The sequence below is a fragment of the Dioscorea cayenensis genome, chromosome 4 (assembly GCF_009730915.1).
Source record: "Dioscorea cayenensis subsp. rotundata cultivar TDr96_F1 chromosome 4, TDr96_F1_v2_PseudoChromosome.rev07_lg8_w22 25.fasta, whole genome shotgun sequence".
Classification (NCBI taxonomy): Eukaryota; Viridiplantae; Streptophyta; class Magnoliopsida; order Dioscoreales; family Dioscoreaceae; genus Dioscorea; species Dioscorea cayenensis.
The window spans coordinates 19503382-19521718 of record NC_052474.1 but is presented as its reverse complement, the minus strand read 5'-3'; the positions used below and the strand labels follow the sequence as shown (position 1 = coordinate 19521718).

At 28.5% G+C, this 18337-nt stretch overlaps 1 long non-coding RNA gene across 1 annotated transcript; it reads left to right on the top strand.

The window, feature by feature from the left end:
- Positions 1–1210: 1210 nt before the first annotated feature.
- On the top strand, positions 1211–1584 carry LOC120258386. The gene is made up of 3 exons (XR_005535978.1): positions 1211–1272; positions 1343–1414; positions 1521–1584. It is a non-coding gene; the product is annotated as an uncharacterized LOC120258386 (long non-coding RNA).
- The last annotated feature ends 16753 nt before the right edge of the window (positions 1585–18337 follow it).

Sequence of the window (18337 nt, the reverse complement as noted above, 5' to 3'; positions counted from 1 at the left end):
CGATGTATGAGAATAGTATAAGAATGGGATGAGCGATGTATGAGCGAGCAGTGGAGCGATCTTGTTGGGGGAGAGACTGAGCCAACGACCTCCTACTACGTTGGTGTCATACCATTGGGTTATCCAATGGTTGACTAAGATGAATATATTTGAATTTATATGGAAATCAAAATGTATTTTTTGTTTTTTATGTTAGATTAATTTATATATATATTCACACACTTCCTTATGTCTAGTGTTATTGTATTATTCTTGGAAAGTGGTTTTAATTCATGAAAAACCAAGATTTGAAACAAAGACAATTTCATGCATTGAAAGGTTCAAACAAGTACAGAAACAAACGACCAACACCAACAAGAAGTTATTACAACATGAGTTATAACATGTCCGTGAATCCCCAACCTCCACTTCCTTCTTATGCGGCTGTCTCTCCTTACAAGCATCCACCTTTTAGTGGGCCCATCTTTGGAGCCACCTTCGCAATCATATTTTGGTGAGTAGATGATTATTATTATTTTTTATATACATATGCATATATTGTTATATTATATTATAATTGATTTGGTTTGTCAAACTTTTTTTAACAATGGTTAAACAAATTTTTAAGGTTTTTGGTTTTATGTGCGTATCTCTACTCTCATCGTAATATTTTATAGATTTTTTAAAAATAGAAAAAAAAAATGAAAAACTTATTTTAGTTTTTTTAATTATATGTGTTTTTATTTCAATGGTTTAATTGGATTTATTTGATTATTTTCTATTTGATCTTGCTATTAACATAATTTATTTTGTTAGTAAAATAATTTTTAATTATTTCATTTATGTACATATACTTCTTATGTCATATAATTTTTTTTCAGGTTCCCATAATTTTGAAAACCATGGATTCCCTCAGTATTATTACAGATCACCGCAACACCAAGTGCCATCTTATTTACCACTAAAATCAGTATCACAATTTGCTTTAGAACCAAAGCCGCTGCAATCGTTACCACCTTCATTACCGTCACAACCATCACAGTCACGACCACATCAACCATTATTACATAATAAGAAATCATTGCTTGATAAAATTCGGGAACAAATTGAGTATTATTTCAGGTTTAAATTTTAGCTTTTTTTTGTTTATTTTAGTTTATTTTCACCATTGATTATGAATAATTTATTTTTAATTTTTATAGTGATATTAATCTAATTAAAGATTGGTATTTAAAAAAACAAATGGACACTGAAGGATGGGTGGATATCAATCTAATAGCGGGATTTAATATGGTGAGTCATATTTTTTTAATAAAAAATAAAAATTATTCATATTAGTATCTTATTTATTTATTTATTTCAGGTTAAAGCGCGCACCACTGATGTTGATGTGGTAAAGGAGGCAGTAAAATACTCTCAATTCCTTGAATTCAATGTGAGTTATTTAATTCATGTGAGTTTTTTAATTAAATATATATTGTTGATCCAATGTGATTAATACTATAAATTATATACAACTTATAGTTTTATTAATCTTGCAGAATGACAAGGTGAGGAGAAGGAGGAGGTGGAGTGCAGCAGAATAATGTGTTCTTTAAAACCAAGAGATCGAATCTAGTAAGTTGTGATCTTGAACATTTTATATTTTCCTATATAATTGAGCTTTGTGAAATATATGAAATAATTTCATAATTGCTGTATATTTTTCTAGCTTTGGTTTATATATATTGGATTATATATAAGATCTTGATCTAAGTTAAAAGAAATAAACCAGATGGAACCACATAGAACCTTCGTAGAGAAAGGAGATGAATGGCAAAAAAGATCGAGATGACAAAATAAACACTTCATGTCTTTACTTAAAAGAATTATAAGTTTGAAGGATTTGATTTTACAACTATATTTGGTTTCAGGGAGCCCAAATATTCATCCTTGTGAATAAGCACACCTTCTTTCTATACATCAATGCAAGCATGTAAATTAATGTTATTCCATATGTAGAATAATATTCTATTTGTAGAAATATTATTATTCTGTCTCAATGCAGTGTATCATTTATAAAACTTATTTAATTATATTTGTGTTCCACTTAGGTTATTAATTTTTCATTGTTTAATTAATTTCCATTACAGCTATATTTTGTTGATTTAAATCAGTCATAAAATTAAATAAGAAAAAAAAATTGCTCACAAAGTTAAGTAGTAAGCCTTGACAATGTTAATTTTTAAAATTTGCTTATACATGAATAAATAAATAAATAAATAAATCAACCGCTACAACATTCTCCATTTGCATTTATGGAAAAAATTGTGGTACCTAAGAAATAGTCAATATATTTTACTAACGGTAAAATAGGGGGAAAAATTATAAAATCATATAAATATTTTTAAAAATACAATAATATCAAAAAAAAAAAAAATTATAGAGTTAACATAACACACCATCAGTATGATTATTTTTCCTCAAAACTGTATTTTTTATAAAATAAATAATTTTAGAAAATCATGCTATTTTCTAAGCACTAAAAAATCTAGGACCAAATTAATCCTATGCAATTTGTCATCTCTTATTGTCGATGAGCCTCACTATATAGTAGCCAAAGCATGTGATTGATATGTAGGTAACTGAAACTTTGGTAGTGATAGTGCTGTAGTCTTAGTTTTTTCAATAAATTATCATATCTTCTTGTCTTGATTTTTTTTATTATAAATTGTGGACAAACCAAGTGTTAAAGACATGTTTATAAATATAAAGTTAATACTTCAATACACTTGTGTTTTCACCGCTCTGCACAAGTTAAGGTTCATACGGACTCATCTATAAATATCCTATGCAGGGACTTATTTCCAATCAACCAAGAGGTTGTTGGCTTAAGTCATCTTCTTTTCTATCTCTCAACTTAATTTCCATTTTTTATTTTATTTATTTATTTATTTTAGGATGGTGGAAGAGTTCACAGAACCTCATATGGACATGAGGATTGTGTTTGCATTGTTGGACTTCCATGTTTAATGGGAGCATATAATTGTTGAGATTCATAGGAGTGTATGCATTTATTAAAGCTTGTTTGATCCTGCACATTGATTCAGGGATTAATTCAGAAGTTGATGTGCAATTGAAGAGGATGCTTGGGGATGCTGAACTAATGACAATTGAAGGGGAGTTAAAATGGTTGTCTAGTAGCCAACGATCACATGGTTTATTGATATTCAGATCGCTGATAGAGCTCTTCACTGAGTGATGAGAGTTTGATTCTCGGCTGAGTGCACATTTCTGAGAGATGTGAGCCGTGGTTGTGTGCGGGTGGTCCCAACGCCCATGTATGCGCTGGCCCCACCCCGACTTGCTCCACCGAGGCTTGTGCCCTTATTGACTAGCAAGGCCTTCGAGTTGTCTATTCTTCTTGTAAAAAAAAATTGGTTGTCCAACTCAGCAGTTAGTTGAGCCACATCATCAAGACAGTTTAGACATGCCAACAGTAAGTTAGGCTTTCTGTTATCCAGATCATTAGTTCTTTTCTCACATGTTGTATTAGAGAAGAAAAGCTATATATATTTTTTATATATATAAGGCATTGTAATATATACAATTATATACAGTTTTACATTCACTTAATTTGATCAATAAATTTGAATTTATTTTCTTCTCCATTTCCTTGTCTGAAAATCTTCATGGATTGAAGCTTGATTACTGGGACAATCTGATCTTCAGGAGAGGATTTAAGCTTAAGAGGGGGTTTCAATATTCTATAACTTGCATGGTGGTGTATGCAGTGATGTCGCTTTTAATTTGACACTTCCAAGTTTCAAGTTCCAAGTTTCAAATTTCCAATTTAATTATTTGACATTTTCATCAAACTTTGAAGAAGTGTAGATTTTTTTTCCCTAATTAAATTATGTGTGTGAACAGTATATAAACAGTCATGCTACTTCGATCCTAAATATATGTGGATCATGCTTGATTGGTAAGTCATGTTAGATAGTATCTCAATGGATATTTATTAAAATTATTGATTTAATAAAAAAAAACTATGCTAGTTGTTATATCATTATATTTTAAAAAATTTTAAAAATATATTGATTTGATGAAATTTGTCATGTGGGCAAAACAGTCATTTTATAACAAGTTTAATTTTCAAATTTAGTGACAATGGCATTCTAATCTTTTTACATGAATTTTGACTCAGCTAACACGGTAGTTAAATTGAAAAGTTATTTTTTTTTTATAAAAAAGAAAGTAGATTAAGGATTAAAAAAAATAGAGGGATTATTGATTTGGTGATTTTATAAAACTTTGACAACTTTTAGTTACTTTTTTCTTTTATTTATAAACTAAGGATTGACGCTTAACTGCTTAAGACGTGAATAATTTAAAACATTCAAATAATATCCAAATATTACAATAGAACAAAATAATAATTTTTTTAAAAAAATTAATGATAAATAATAAATATATTTGAATTTGAGTAGAAATCAAAATCTTACTCCCTCGGAGAATCTTGGATATGATTAGTTTATATTCCAATAGAAATAAAATCCTAACTATAAATATATTTGAATTTATATAGAAATCAAAGTCTACTCTCACTCTGTTTCTTTCTCTAGGTAATTTATTTCTATTAAATTTATATATACACACATTTTCTATTTCTAGTGTTTTCAGTTGTATTATTTTTGGAAAATTCTTTTAATTACCCACCATGAAATACAGTTCAAACCAGTATAGAAACAACTACAACCAATGACCAACACCAACACCAACACCAACACCAACACCAAAACCAAGTTATTACAATAATAACAACATGAGTTATAACAACATGTATGTGAATCTCCAACCTCCACTTCCTTCTTATTCGGCCGTCTCTTCTTACATGCATCAATCTTTTGTAGGCCCACCGTTGGAGCAACCTTCGCATCCTTACTTTGGTGAATAGATGATTATTTTATTTTCTTTTTTATACATATGCATATTATTATATTATATTATAATTGTTTTGGTTTATCAAAATTCTCTTTACAAATGGTTAAACAAATTTTTAAGATTTTTGGTTTTTTTTCCCTATCCCTACTCTCACCTTAATATTTTATAATTTTTTTAAAAATAATAAAAAAAACTTAATTTGTTTTTTTTTAATTTATAGTGTTTTTATTTCATTGGTTTAATAGGCTGTATTTGATTATTTTCTCTTTAATCTTACTATTATCATAATTTATTTTATTAATAAGACAAAATTTAATTATTTTATTGATTTTAATATATATATATATATATATATATATGCTTCTTATGTCATAATTTTTTTCTTCAGATTTTCATAATTTTGAAAACCATGTATTCCTTCAGTATTGTTACTCATCACCTCAAAAACAAGTGCCATCTTATTTACCATTGGAATCAGTATCACAATTTGCTTTACAACCAAGGCTGCTGCAATCGTTAGCACATTCATTGCCGTCACAACCATCACAGCCACGGGCACATCAATCATCATTACATAATAAGAAATCATTGTCTAACCTGATTCGCGAACAAATTGAGTATTATTTCAGGTATAAATTTTTTTTTAATTTATTTTAGTTTATTTCATCATTAATTATGATTTTGTATTATTTTTTGTTTTTTTCATAGTGATATTAATCTAGAAGATGATTGGTATTTGAAAAAACAAATGGACAATGAAGGATGGGCTGATATCAATCTAATCGCCGGATTTAACATGGTGAGTCATATTTGTTTAATAAAAAATAAAAATAAGAGTTATCTATATTGGTAGTTTATTTATTTATATATTTATTTCAAGTTAAAATGCGAACCACCGATATTGATGTGGTAAAAGGAGGAAGTGAAATACTCTCAATTCCTTGAATTCCATGTAAGTTTTTTAATTAAATATATTTTTTTAATTAAATGTGATTAATACAATAAATTATATATAACTTAAAGTTTTATTTACCTTGCAGAATGACAAGGTGAGAAGGAGGTAGAGGAGAGTAGCAGAGTAATGTGTGTTTTTTTAAAACCAAGAGAACCTAGTAAGTTGTGATCTTGAACATTTTAAATTTTCCTATATAATTGAGCTTTATGAAATAAATGAAAGAATTTCTTAATTGCTGTATATTTTTTGACTTTGGATTATATATATATATATATATATATATATATATATATATATATATTATATAAGATTTTGATCTAAGCTAAAAGAAATAAACCAGAGTGATCCACCTAGAGCTTAGAACCATCATAGAAGAAGGAGACAGAATGGCAAGAAGACCAAGATGGCTCAGTAAACACTTGGTTCCATCATAATAATGTTATTTCATCTATAGAATAATATTCCATTAATAGAAATATCATTATTCGGTCTCAATGTGGTGTAACATTTTTAAAACATATTTAATTATATTTGTGTTCCACTTAGGGCATTAAATTTTCATTGTTTATAAATTAATTTCTATTATAACTATACTTTGTGGGTTTATCTAAATCAGTCATAAATTAAATATAGAAAAAAAAAATTACTCACAAATTTAAGTAGTATGCCTTGACCAAGTTATTTTTTTTAAAATTTGCTTATAGATGAATAAATAAATATATCAACCTTTACAACATTCTCCATTTACATTTATGAAAAAAATTGTGGTACCCAGTAGAAATAGTCAGTATATTTTACTAACGGTGGAATAGGGGAAAAAATTATAAAATCATATAAATATTTTTTTAAAATACAATAATATAAAAAAAAATATAGAGTGAAAATAACACACCATTAATGTGACTATTTTTCTTCAAAACAGTATTTTTAATAAAATAAATAGTTTAAGAAAAATATAGTATTTTTTAAGCACTAAAAAATCTAGCACCCAAATTAATCCTATGCAATCTGTCATCTCTTTCTGTCGGTGAGTTGCACAATACAATAGGCATGTGTTCGATATGTAGGTAGCCGAAGCTTTGGTGGTGGTGGTGCTAATGTTGTAGTTTTAGTTTTTTCAATAAATGATCATCTCTTCTCATGTTAATTTTTTTTTCTTATAAATTATGAACAAGCCAAGTGTTGGAGATGTGTATAAATATAGAGTTAATACCTCAACACACTTGTGTTTTCACCACTTTATTCAAGTTGAGATTCAACTTGTCTCCTCTACAAATATCCTATATATGTAAAGCACTCATTGCCAATCAATTAAGAGGTCATTGGCTTAATTCTTCTTTCTCTATCTCTTGACTTAATTTCCGCTTTTTTATTTTATTTATTTATTTTAGGATGGTCGAAGAGTTTATAGAACCTCATATGGACATGAGGATTGTGTTTGCATTGTTGGACTTCCATGTTCAATGAGAGTGTATAATTGTTGTGTATGCATTTATTAAAACTAGTTTAATACTGCGCGCACATATTGATTCAGGGATTACTTCATAAGTTGATGTTTTATTGAAGAGGAAGATGCTCGGTGATGCTCAACTAATGTAAGACAATTGAAGGGGAGTTATAATGGTTGTCCAGCTCAGCAGTTGAGCCACATCATCAAGACAGTTGACACTTGTCAGCAGTTAGTTAGGCATTCTGTTATCCAGCTCAATAGTTCTTTTCTCACATGTTGTATGAGAGAAGAAAAGCTATATATATAAGGCATTGTAATGCATACAATTATATACAGTTTTACACGCACTTAACTTGATCAATGAAATTGAATTTCTTTGCTTCTCTATTTTCTTGTCTGAAAAACTCCATGGACTGAAGCTTGATTACTGGGACAATCTGATCTTCAGGAGAGGATTCAAGCTTTAGAGGAGGTTTCAACATTCCATGCCTTGCATGATGGTGTACCTAGTGATATCGCTTTTAATTTGACACTTCCAAGTTCCAAGTTTCCAATTTAATTATTTGACATTTTCATCAAACTGTGAAGAAGTGTGTGAAGAAGTGTTTAGACTTTTTTTCTCCCCTAATTAAATTATGTGTGTGAACAGTGTATAAACAGTTCTGCTACTTCGACCCATATATATCTGGATCATGCTTAATTGGTAAGCCATGTTAGATAGTATCTCTATGGATGTTTATTAAAATTATTGTTTTAATAAAACATACTATATATGCTAATTGTTACATCATTATATTAGAAAAAATTAAAAAATATATATTGATTTGATAAAATTTGTCATGTTTGGAACGAGGGCAAAACAGTCTTTTTATAACAAGTTTAATTTTCAAATTCAGTGACAATGGCATTATAATAATTATTGATTGGGGGATTTTATAAAACTTTGGGAACTTTTAGTTATTTTTCTCTTTTATTTATAAACTACGCATAGACGCTTAAGACGTAAATAATTTAAAACATTCAAACAGTATCCAAATATTACAATGGAACAAGATAATAAATCTTTTAAAAAAGTTAATGATAAATAATAAATATTTCTGAATTTGAGTAGAAATCAAAATCTTACTCCCTCAGAGAAACTTGGATATGAATAGTTTATATTCCAGTAGAAATAAAATCCTAACTATAAATATATTTGAATTTATATAGAAATCAAAATCTACTCTCACTCTGTTTTTTTTCTAGGTTATTTATTTCTATTAGATTTATATATATATATATACACACACTTTCTATTTTTAGTGTTTTAGTTGTATTATTCTTGGAAAATTCTTTTAATTACCCACCATGAAATACGGTTCAAACCAATATAGAAATAACTACAACCAACGACCAACACCAACACCAAGTTATTACAACAATAACAACATGAATTATAACAACATGTATGTGAATCTCCAACCTCCACTTCCTCATTATTTGGCCGTCTCTTCTTACGTGCATCAACCTTTTGTGGGCCCACCGGTGGAGCAACCTTCGCATCCATACTTTGGTGAGTAGATGATTATTTTATTTTATTTTTTATATATATGCATATTAATATATTATATTATAATTGGCTTGGTTTATCAAACTTCTCTATACCAATGGTTAAACAAAATTTTGAGGTTTTTGGTTTTTTTTCCTATCCCTACTCTCATCTTAATATTTTATAGATTTCTTGAAAATAAAAAATAAAAAACTTAATTTGTTTTTTTTTAATTTATATGTGTTTTTATTTCATTGGTTTAATAGGTTGTATTTGATTATTTTCTCTTTGATCTTACTGTTAATATAATTTATTTTGTTAGTAAGACCAAATTTAATTATTTCATTGATTTTAATATATATATATATATGCTTCTTATGTCATATAATTTTTTTTTTTTTTCAGATTTTCATAATTTTGAAAACAATGTATTCCCTCAGTATTATTGCCCATCACCGCAAAAGCAAGTGCCATCTTATTTACCATTGGAATCACTATCACAATTTGCTTTAGAACCAAAGTCGTTGCAATCGTTACCACATTCATTGCTGTCACATCCATCACAATTACAAGCACATCAACCATCATTACATAATGAGAAATCATTGTCTGACCAGATTCGCGAACAAATTGAGTATTATTTTAGGTATAAATTTTGCTTTTTTTTTTTTTGTTTATTTTAGTTTATTTCATCATTGATTATGATTTTATTTTTTTTGCTTTTTTATAGTGATATTAATCTAGAAGATGATTGGTATTTGAAAAAACAAATGGATAGTGAAGGATGGGTTGACATCAATCTAATCGCCGGATTTAACATGGTGAGTCATATTTTTTTAATAAAAAATAAAAATAAAAGTTACCTATATTGGTAGTTTATTTATTTATTATTTATTTCAGGTTAAAATGCGCACCACCGACATTGATGTGGTAAAGGAGGCAGTGAAATACTCTCAATTCCTTGAATTCCATGTGAGTTTTTAATTAAATATATTTTGTTAATTAAATGTGATTAATACTATAAATTATATATAACTTATTAAAGTTTTATTTATCTTGCAGAATGACAAGGTGAGGAGAAGGAGGAGGTGGAGGAGAGTAGTAGAGTAATGCGTTTGTTTTTTAAAACCAAGAAAATCTAGTAAGTTGTGATCTTGAACATTTTAAATTTTCCTATATAATTGACCTTTGTGAAATAAATGAAAGAATTTCTTAATTGCTGTATATTTTTTTCACTTTGGATTATATATATATATATATATATATATATATATATATATATATTATATAAGATTTTGATCTAAGCTAAAAGAAATAAACCAGAGTGATCCAACTGGAGCTTAGAACCATCACAGAAGAAGGAGACAGGATGGCAAGAAGACCAAGATATGCCCCAGTAAACACTTGGTTCCATCGTACTTAAAGAATTCTGAGTTTGAAAGATTTGATTTTACAACTAAATTTGGTTTCAAGGTGTCTAGCTAAGTGCTTATTCTTGTTAATAAGCACACTCTCTCTTTATATATAGGTATATATATATATATAATAATGTTATTTCATCTATAGAATAATATTCCATTTGTAGAAATACCATTATTCGGACTCAATGTGGTGTAACATTTTTAAAACATATTTAATTATATTTGTGTTCCACTTAGGTTATTAATTTTTCATTGTTTAATTAATTTCTATTATAGCTATACTTTGTTGGTTTATCTACATCAGCCATAAAATTAAATAAGAAAAAAAATTACACACAAATTTAAGTAATAAGCCTTGACAATTTTTTTTTTTAATTTACTTATAGATGAATAAATAAATAAATTATTCAACCACTATAACATTCTCCATTTATATTTATGAAAAAAAAAATTGTGGTACAAAGTACAAATAGTCAATATATTTTGTTAACCGTGGAATAGAGAGAAAAGAAATTATGAAATTATAAAATCATATAATTATTTTTTAAAAATACAATAATAACAAAAAAAATTATAGAGTGAACATGACACACCATTAATATGATTATTTTTCTCCAAAACTGTATTTTTTTATAAAATAAATAATTTTAAGAAAACATGATATTTTCTAAACACTAAAAAATCTAGGACCCAAACTAATCCTATGCGGTCTATCATCTCTTGGTGTTCATGAGCAACACGCTCGATATGTAGGTGGTCGAAGCTTTGGTGGTGGTGGTGGTGGTGGTGGTGGTACTGATGTTATAATCCTAGTCTTTCCGGTGAATGATCATCTCTTCTAGTATTAATTTTTTTTATTATTAATTATGGGCAAGCCAAGTATTAAAAACGTGTATAAATATTGAGTTAATAACCCAACACATTGGTGTTTACACTGTCCTCCATGAGTTGAGGTTCAAACTGCCTTCTCCACAAATATCCAATGCAAAAGACTCACTACCAATCAAACAAGAGGTCATTGGATTAATTAATCCTTCTTCTTCTTTATCTCAACTTAATTTCCTTTTATTTTTATTTATTTAATTTATTTAGAGTGGTGGAAGAGTTTACAGAACCTCATACATGGACATGAGTATTGTGTTTGCATTGTTGGACTTCCATGTTTTATGAGAGTGTATGCATTTATTAAAGGTATAATATTACAAGTAGTAGATTCTACTTTTCTCTCTTCTTTCGATCCCTCTCATTGCGTGTGAAGAAGCGCGGAACTAGGTGTGTGATTCAGTCGAACACGGTGTGCTGATATCGCAATATCTAGCGATCAGCGCGATGAATGGAGCAATCGCGAGGATAACATACTGACCGATCTCGCTGAGAATAAATTAAGAGACACTAGATTTAGCGTGGTTTAGTGAAGCGAAACCTACGTCACGGAGAGCAATCTTCACTATATCGTGGGGGATATGAGTCTGAGTATAAAAAAATAGGGCGTAAACCACGAGAGGATTCCGAGGCTACAGAGCTAGCGCTACGCCGAAAAACAAGGGCCTTACCTTACTTTAATGAGATCGAGTAAGAGCAGAGAGCTACTCTCTACACCACTCTTTTCACTCTCAGAATACTGAGAGAACTCACCCTCTCTCATCCTTCTCTCTTTTCTCTCATTCTCGCAACACCGACAAACATAGCTACATATAAGCGATAGAGCGATCTGAGGCCGTTGGATTAAAAGAGATCAAGATTTGGGACTTCATCCCAGGGATATCAAGCCAATATTTAACACCTCTACTTAAAAAATACTCCCCGATTAATCCTCCTACTTTTTGAAAAATGTATTGCACTTAGTTAGAAATGCTCCCAACTAGTTCTTTTTACTTTTAAAAATAACCTAATTAGAAAGACTAAGTGGGTGTATTTTTAAAAGTAGAGGGACTAGTTTTGAGCATTTATAACTAGATGGGCACATTTTCAAAAGTAAAAGAACTAGTCGGGAGTATTTCTGAATAGAGGGACTAAAATGATAGAGAGAGAAAATACATGGACTATTTTGGTGATTATACCTTTATTGAAGCTTGTTTCATCCTACACATTGATTCAGGGATTTATTGAGAAGTTGAAGTTTTATTGAAAAGGAAGATGCTCGATGATGCTCAACTAATGACTGACAATTGAAGGGGGAGTTAAAATGGTCATCCAGCTCAGCAGTTGAGCCACATCATCAAGACAGTTGAGACATGCCAGCAGTTAGTTAGGCTTTCTGTTATCCAGCTCAACAGTTCTTTTCTCACATGTTGTATTAGAGAAGAAAAGCTATATATATATAAGGCATTGTAATGTATACAATTATATACAGTTTTACATTCACTTTGATCAAGATCAATGAAATTGAATTTCTTTTCTTCTCCATTTCCTTGTCGGAAAACCTCTATAAATTGAAGCTTGGGACAATCTGATCTTCAGGGGAGGATTCAAGCTTCAGAGGGGGTTTCAACATTCCATGACTTGCATGATGGTGTACGCAGTGATGTCGCTTTAATTTTAATTTGACACTTCTAAGTTCCAAGTTTCAAGTTCCCAATTTAATTATTTGACATTCTCATCAAACAAAAAAAAAGTGTTTAGACATTTATTTTTTCCCCTAATTAATAATACATATGTGAGTATATGAACAATACTGTTACTTCAACCCATGATCAGAATCGTGCTTGATTTGTAACCCATGTTAGATATTATCCCAATGTTTATTTATTAAAATTATTGATTTAATAAAATATACAATGCTAGTTGTTATATCATTATATTTTAAAAAATTAAAGAAAATATATATTGATTTTATAAAATGAGTCATGTTTGGTATGAGGGCAAAACAGCTTTTTTATAACAAGTTTAATTTTCAAATTCAATGACCTTGGCATTCTAATCGTAATTTTTACATGAATTTTGACTCGGTTAACACGGTAGTTAAATTGAAAAGTTATTTTTTTTTTAAAAAAAAAAAAGAAAAGTAGATTAAAGATTAAAGAAATAGAGGGATTATTGATTTGGGGATTTCATAAAACTTAAGGGTTTTTTAGTTACTTTTCTCTTTTATTTATGAACTATGCATATACGATTAAAACGAAAATACTTTAAAACACTTAAACAGTGTCCAACTCAAAAATAAAAATTAATGATAAATAATAAATATATTTGAATTTAAATAAAAATCAAAATCCTACTCCATCTTAGATTTTTATATATGAATAGTTTAAATTCCAATAGAAAATCAAATCCTAACAATAAACATATTTGAATTTATATAGAAATCGAAGTCTACTCTCACTCTGATTCTTTTTCTAAGTTATTTGTTTCGGTTAGATTTATATATATACACACTTCTTATTACAAACTTCTTATTTCTAGTGTTTTCACTTTTTAGTTGTATTATTTTTGGAAAGTTCTTTTAATTACCCACCGTGACATACCAATTTAGAAACAACTACAACCAACGATCAACACCAACAAGCTGCTACAACAACAACAACATGAGTTATAACATGTACATGAATCCCCAACCTCCACTTTCTTCTTATTTAGCAAGCTCTCCTTTTGTGAATTCACCTTTCATGGACCCACCGTTGGAGCCACTTTCGGAGCCATACTTTGGTAAGTATATGATGATTATTATTATTTTTTTTTTTATGTATTTTTAACAATGATTAAACAAATTTTTAAGGTTTTTATTTTTTTATTTTTTTTGCTCCTATACCTATTTTCATCTTAATATTTTATAGATTCTTTAAAAATAGAAAAAAAAACACAAACAAAATTTTTTTTTAGTTTTTAATTTATATCTGTTTTTATTTCATTGCTTTAACCAGCTTTCATTGATTATTTTCTCTTTCATCTTACTCTTGGCGCGATTTATTTTATTAGTAAAACAAATTTTAATTATTTCACTAATTTTAATATATATATATATATATATATATGCTTATGTCGTATAATTTTTTTTTTAGGTTGCCATAATTTTGAAAACCATGTATTCCTTCAATATTATTACCCATTACTTCAACAACAAGAGCCATCTTGTTTATCATTGGAATCGGTATCACAATTTGCCTTGGTACCAAAGGCGCCGCTACAATCATTATCACCATTACCTTCGTCACAACTATGGCAATCACGGGCAAATCAACCATCATTACATAATGATAAACCATTACCAGTTCAGATTCGTGAGCAAATTGAGTATTACTTCAGGTTTAAATTTTGTTTTCTTTGTTTATTTTTAATTTATTTCACCGTTGATTATGAATAATTTCTTTTATGTTTTGTTTTCCATAGTGATATTAATCTAGAAGATGATTGGTATTTGAAAAAACAAATGGACACTGAAGGATGGGTTGATATGAATCTAATCGCAGGATTTAACATGGTGAGTTCTATTTTTTAAATAAAAAATAAAAAATAAGAATTATCCATATGATTAGTACTTCATTTATTTATTTATTTATTTATTTATTTATTTCAGATTAAATTGCGCACCACCAATATTGATGTAGTAAAGGACGCAGTGAAAGACTCTCAATTCCTTGAATTCCATGTGAGTTTTCTAATTAAATATATTTTCTTGATTCCATGCATGTGATTAATACTATAAATTACATATAACTAAAAAGTTATATTCACCTTGTAGAAAGACAAAGTGAGGAGGAGGAGGAGGCCGGAGGGCAGCAGAGTAATTCGTTTTTTAAAATTAACCTCTTCATTATTCTCCCAACCACACGTTGCACTTTCAACGGTCTCAACCACCTCACAAGGTCACCGATGTTGAATACTCCGGTGAGTTTCATGAGCTCCCTAGACTCTCACTGTTGTAGACAGTCACATGATAGCAGCACCAGCACTTGTCCACCGGCAGGAAATTCATGGATTTTGTTATGATTTATAAACAAGCTAGTGTTAGCTGGATTAATCATGTTATTAGTAGTAGTAATGAAATTAAAGCTTTGTAGTTAAGGGACATACATAAGTTTTGTTAGTTTTTAATAAAAATTAGTTTTTTTTTTTCTATACTCATTTAGTTTTTAATAAATTCATGATTTATCTATTTATATATATATATATATATATATAAATTATTACAAGCTACTCCCTCCGTTCATTTTTATCTGTAGTGAATAACTGAATCTCGCATACCAATAAATTAATTATTTCACAAATTTTTATAAAAAGTTTGTTATCTTTTCAAAATTACCCATAATTTATATCTTCACTTTTTCCTCTCATATTTAATTTCAAGAAGGGAATTGAATAAAATATTAGGATAGTTTTGAAAAAAAATAATAAATGCATTTTGATAATAGAAAATGACTGATAAAAAGGAACATGGGTTTATGACAGATAAAAAAGAATGGATGGAGTATTATAATAATAAATATAGGGAATGACTTAGGTGTAGTTAGTGTAGTTCACCATTGACATTGTGACACGTGTCCCAAATATATATAAAAATATAATAACTTTCCTATAATGTCCTTATCTTTTTTAAAAAATTACTCATCTCATGCCACATGTCAAACATCTAATGGTGAACTACACTAATTACACCTATCTAACTTCACACCATTCCTTATATATAATTATATATGGTTACAATATTGTAATGAAAGGGATACTAGAGATCATTAATTTACCTTGCTTCACTAGCTCTTGTCTATTCTTCTTTTTCTTCTCCTTCTTCCTCTTGTTGTTTTTACTTCTTCTTCTTGATGATGAAAAAGATAAAAGAAATGAGAGTAGTGTTTAAGATGAGAAACAGAGAAGCCACCGCTTGCATGTGTACTGTTGCGTGGGCTTTTTTTTTACAAAAAAGAATATTTTTTGTTAAATTAAAAAAATAAAATATCATGTGTATGGATCCCACGCAAACATGCGCTTAAGGGGATGTTTGGTTGTTTGTAAGTGAAATTACATGTAAGTAAAACTACAGTGTAAGTGAAAATACTGAATTTCAATTTACATCATTGTTGTTTGGTTTGCTGTAACTGAAAATGTTGTATTACTTTTAATTTGTTTGGTTTTATGTAAGTAAGAAGATATAGTTACCATATAAGTGGAGGGGGTGAGAATTACACCTAATATACAGTATTATTATTAATTATCTAATGCATTAAAAAAATAATTTAAATTAAATAATTAATTTAATTTAAATTAATTTTTAAATTAATTAAATAATTTAATAAAGTATTTATTACATTTAAAAATAATAATTAGAAACTTAAATAACTAAGCCAAGTAATAATAAGAAACTTAAATAATTAAATACTAACTATAAATAATTAATTTAAGTCTCCCTATCTACTCTTAACACTAATGTAAAATAATTAATTAATTAACTTAATAATAATTTTATTAAATTAAAAATATATAAAATTCTTTAATTTTATATAAAAAAATATTTTTTAATTAAAATTAAATTCAAATTGGTATATTTTAAATAAAAATAAATAAATTTAATAAAACATAAATAAGTATAAGTTTAATTATGTTAACAATTGATTACCCTGTAGGTTTTTATTTTCCTTTAATGCATAATTTGGAGAGTGAAGAATGGTGATTTTAACCCAAATGTTTTGCTGTATTTCAACTTACAACAAATTTTGCTATAAGTTGAAATGCAACAAAAGTACACAAAATTGCAAAACTGTTTACATGTAAAACTGATTTCACAGCAAACCAAACAACCTTTTACATGTAAATCAGTTACATTCAGCCTACTTACAGCTAGTTGCAGGTAACCAAACAACCCCTAAATGCTCATTCAAATTTTTTTGTGCCTCGTCTAGGTACGTAAATTTTAAGAAAATAATATTTTAAAAAAAAAACCTTAATTTCCCTTGTTCCTTATGAATACATTTTTTTCATATATAATGTAAAAATCAAAAGAAAAGATTGGTATTTGAAAAACACATTCAGACATTAAATAAAGAGTTGGTATTAATTTAATTATTGAATTTAACATGATGAGTGATTTTTTTTTTTACATTAGGTGATAAGTACCTTTATTTAAAATTAATGAGTCATATTTTTTAGTAAAAAATAAAAAAATTACATATTGATGCTTTATTTAATTATTTATTTATATCGGGTTAAATTACACACCACAGATATTGATGTAGTAAAAAAAACAGTGAGATACTCTCAAATCTCTAAATTTGATGAGTATTTTTTTTTATCAGATATATTTTATTGATTCAATGTAATTAATATATATTATAAATTATTGTTGTTGTTTATTAATTAATTTATTTATTTAGCAAAATGGCAGGGTGACAAGGAGGAGAAGGTGGGGAGGGGAATCTGTTTTTAAAACAAGGGTATCTAGTAAGTGGTGATCTTGATGTTTTTAATTATTATTTTTATATATATAATGAGCTTTCGTGCAATAAATGAATGAGTTTTCATAATTGTTGCGTATTTAGTGAAATAAGTGGATAAATCACGATTTATTGAAAAGAATAACAAGATCAAAAATAAGAAACTCCTCTCACCAGTGGTGAGGAGAAACAAAATACCACAAAGAAAATAAAAGCAAGGATAAAAAAATCTACAGAAGACGGAAGACACCACGGGCATCTCGAGCCCCGCCTAGAAAGTCGAAGAAGGAGTGTCTACTCGGGTGCAAAGATCGTGGTCGGAGTCGCCGGGTTGGAGTTGAGGATCTAGCCTAAGGAAATTGAGAGAGCGCTTAATTTTCCGAAAGCAAACTTTCATCGAGTGTTTGTCGATGACTCATCGCACTGTTGAAAAACCAAGAAAGAATCATATTAGCAGTTTTAAACATAATGTTATACGGTGGTAACGCAATTGATTGAAAGATACGAGAATTTCGTTCAATCCAAATGTTCCATAAGATTGCACGGGAGATAAGATCCCAGAGAATACGGTGCTCAGGAGGGATGGTCGGTAACCAGATAGTCCACAGTAAAGAGATTGACTGGGGAGAAGAATTTAAATCCAAGATTTGGGAGAAATAAGTCCAGATACGCTTTAGAGAATTCGCGATTCGAGAAAAAGATGATTTAGATTTTCGTGAG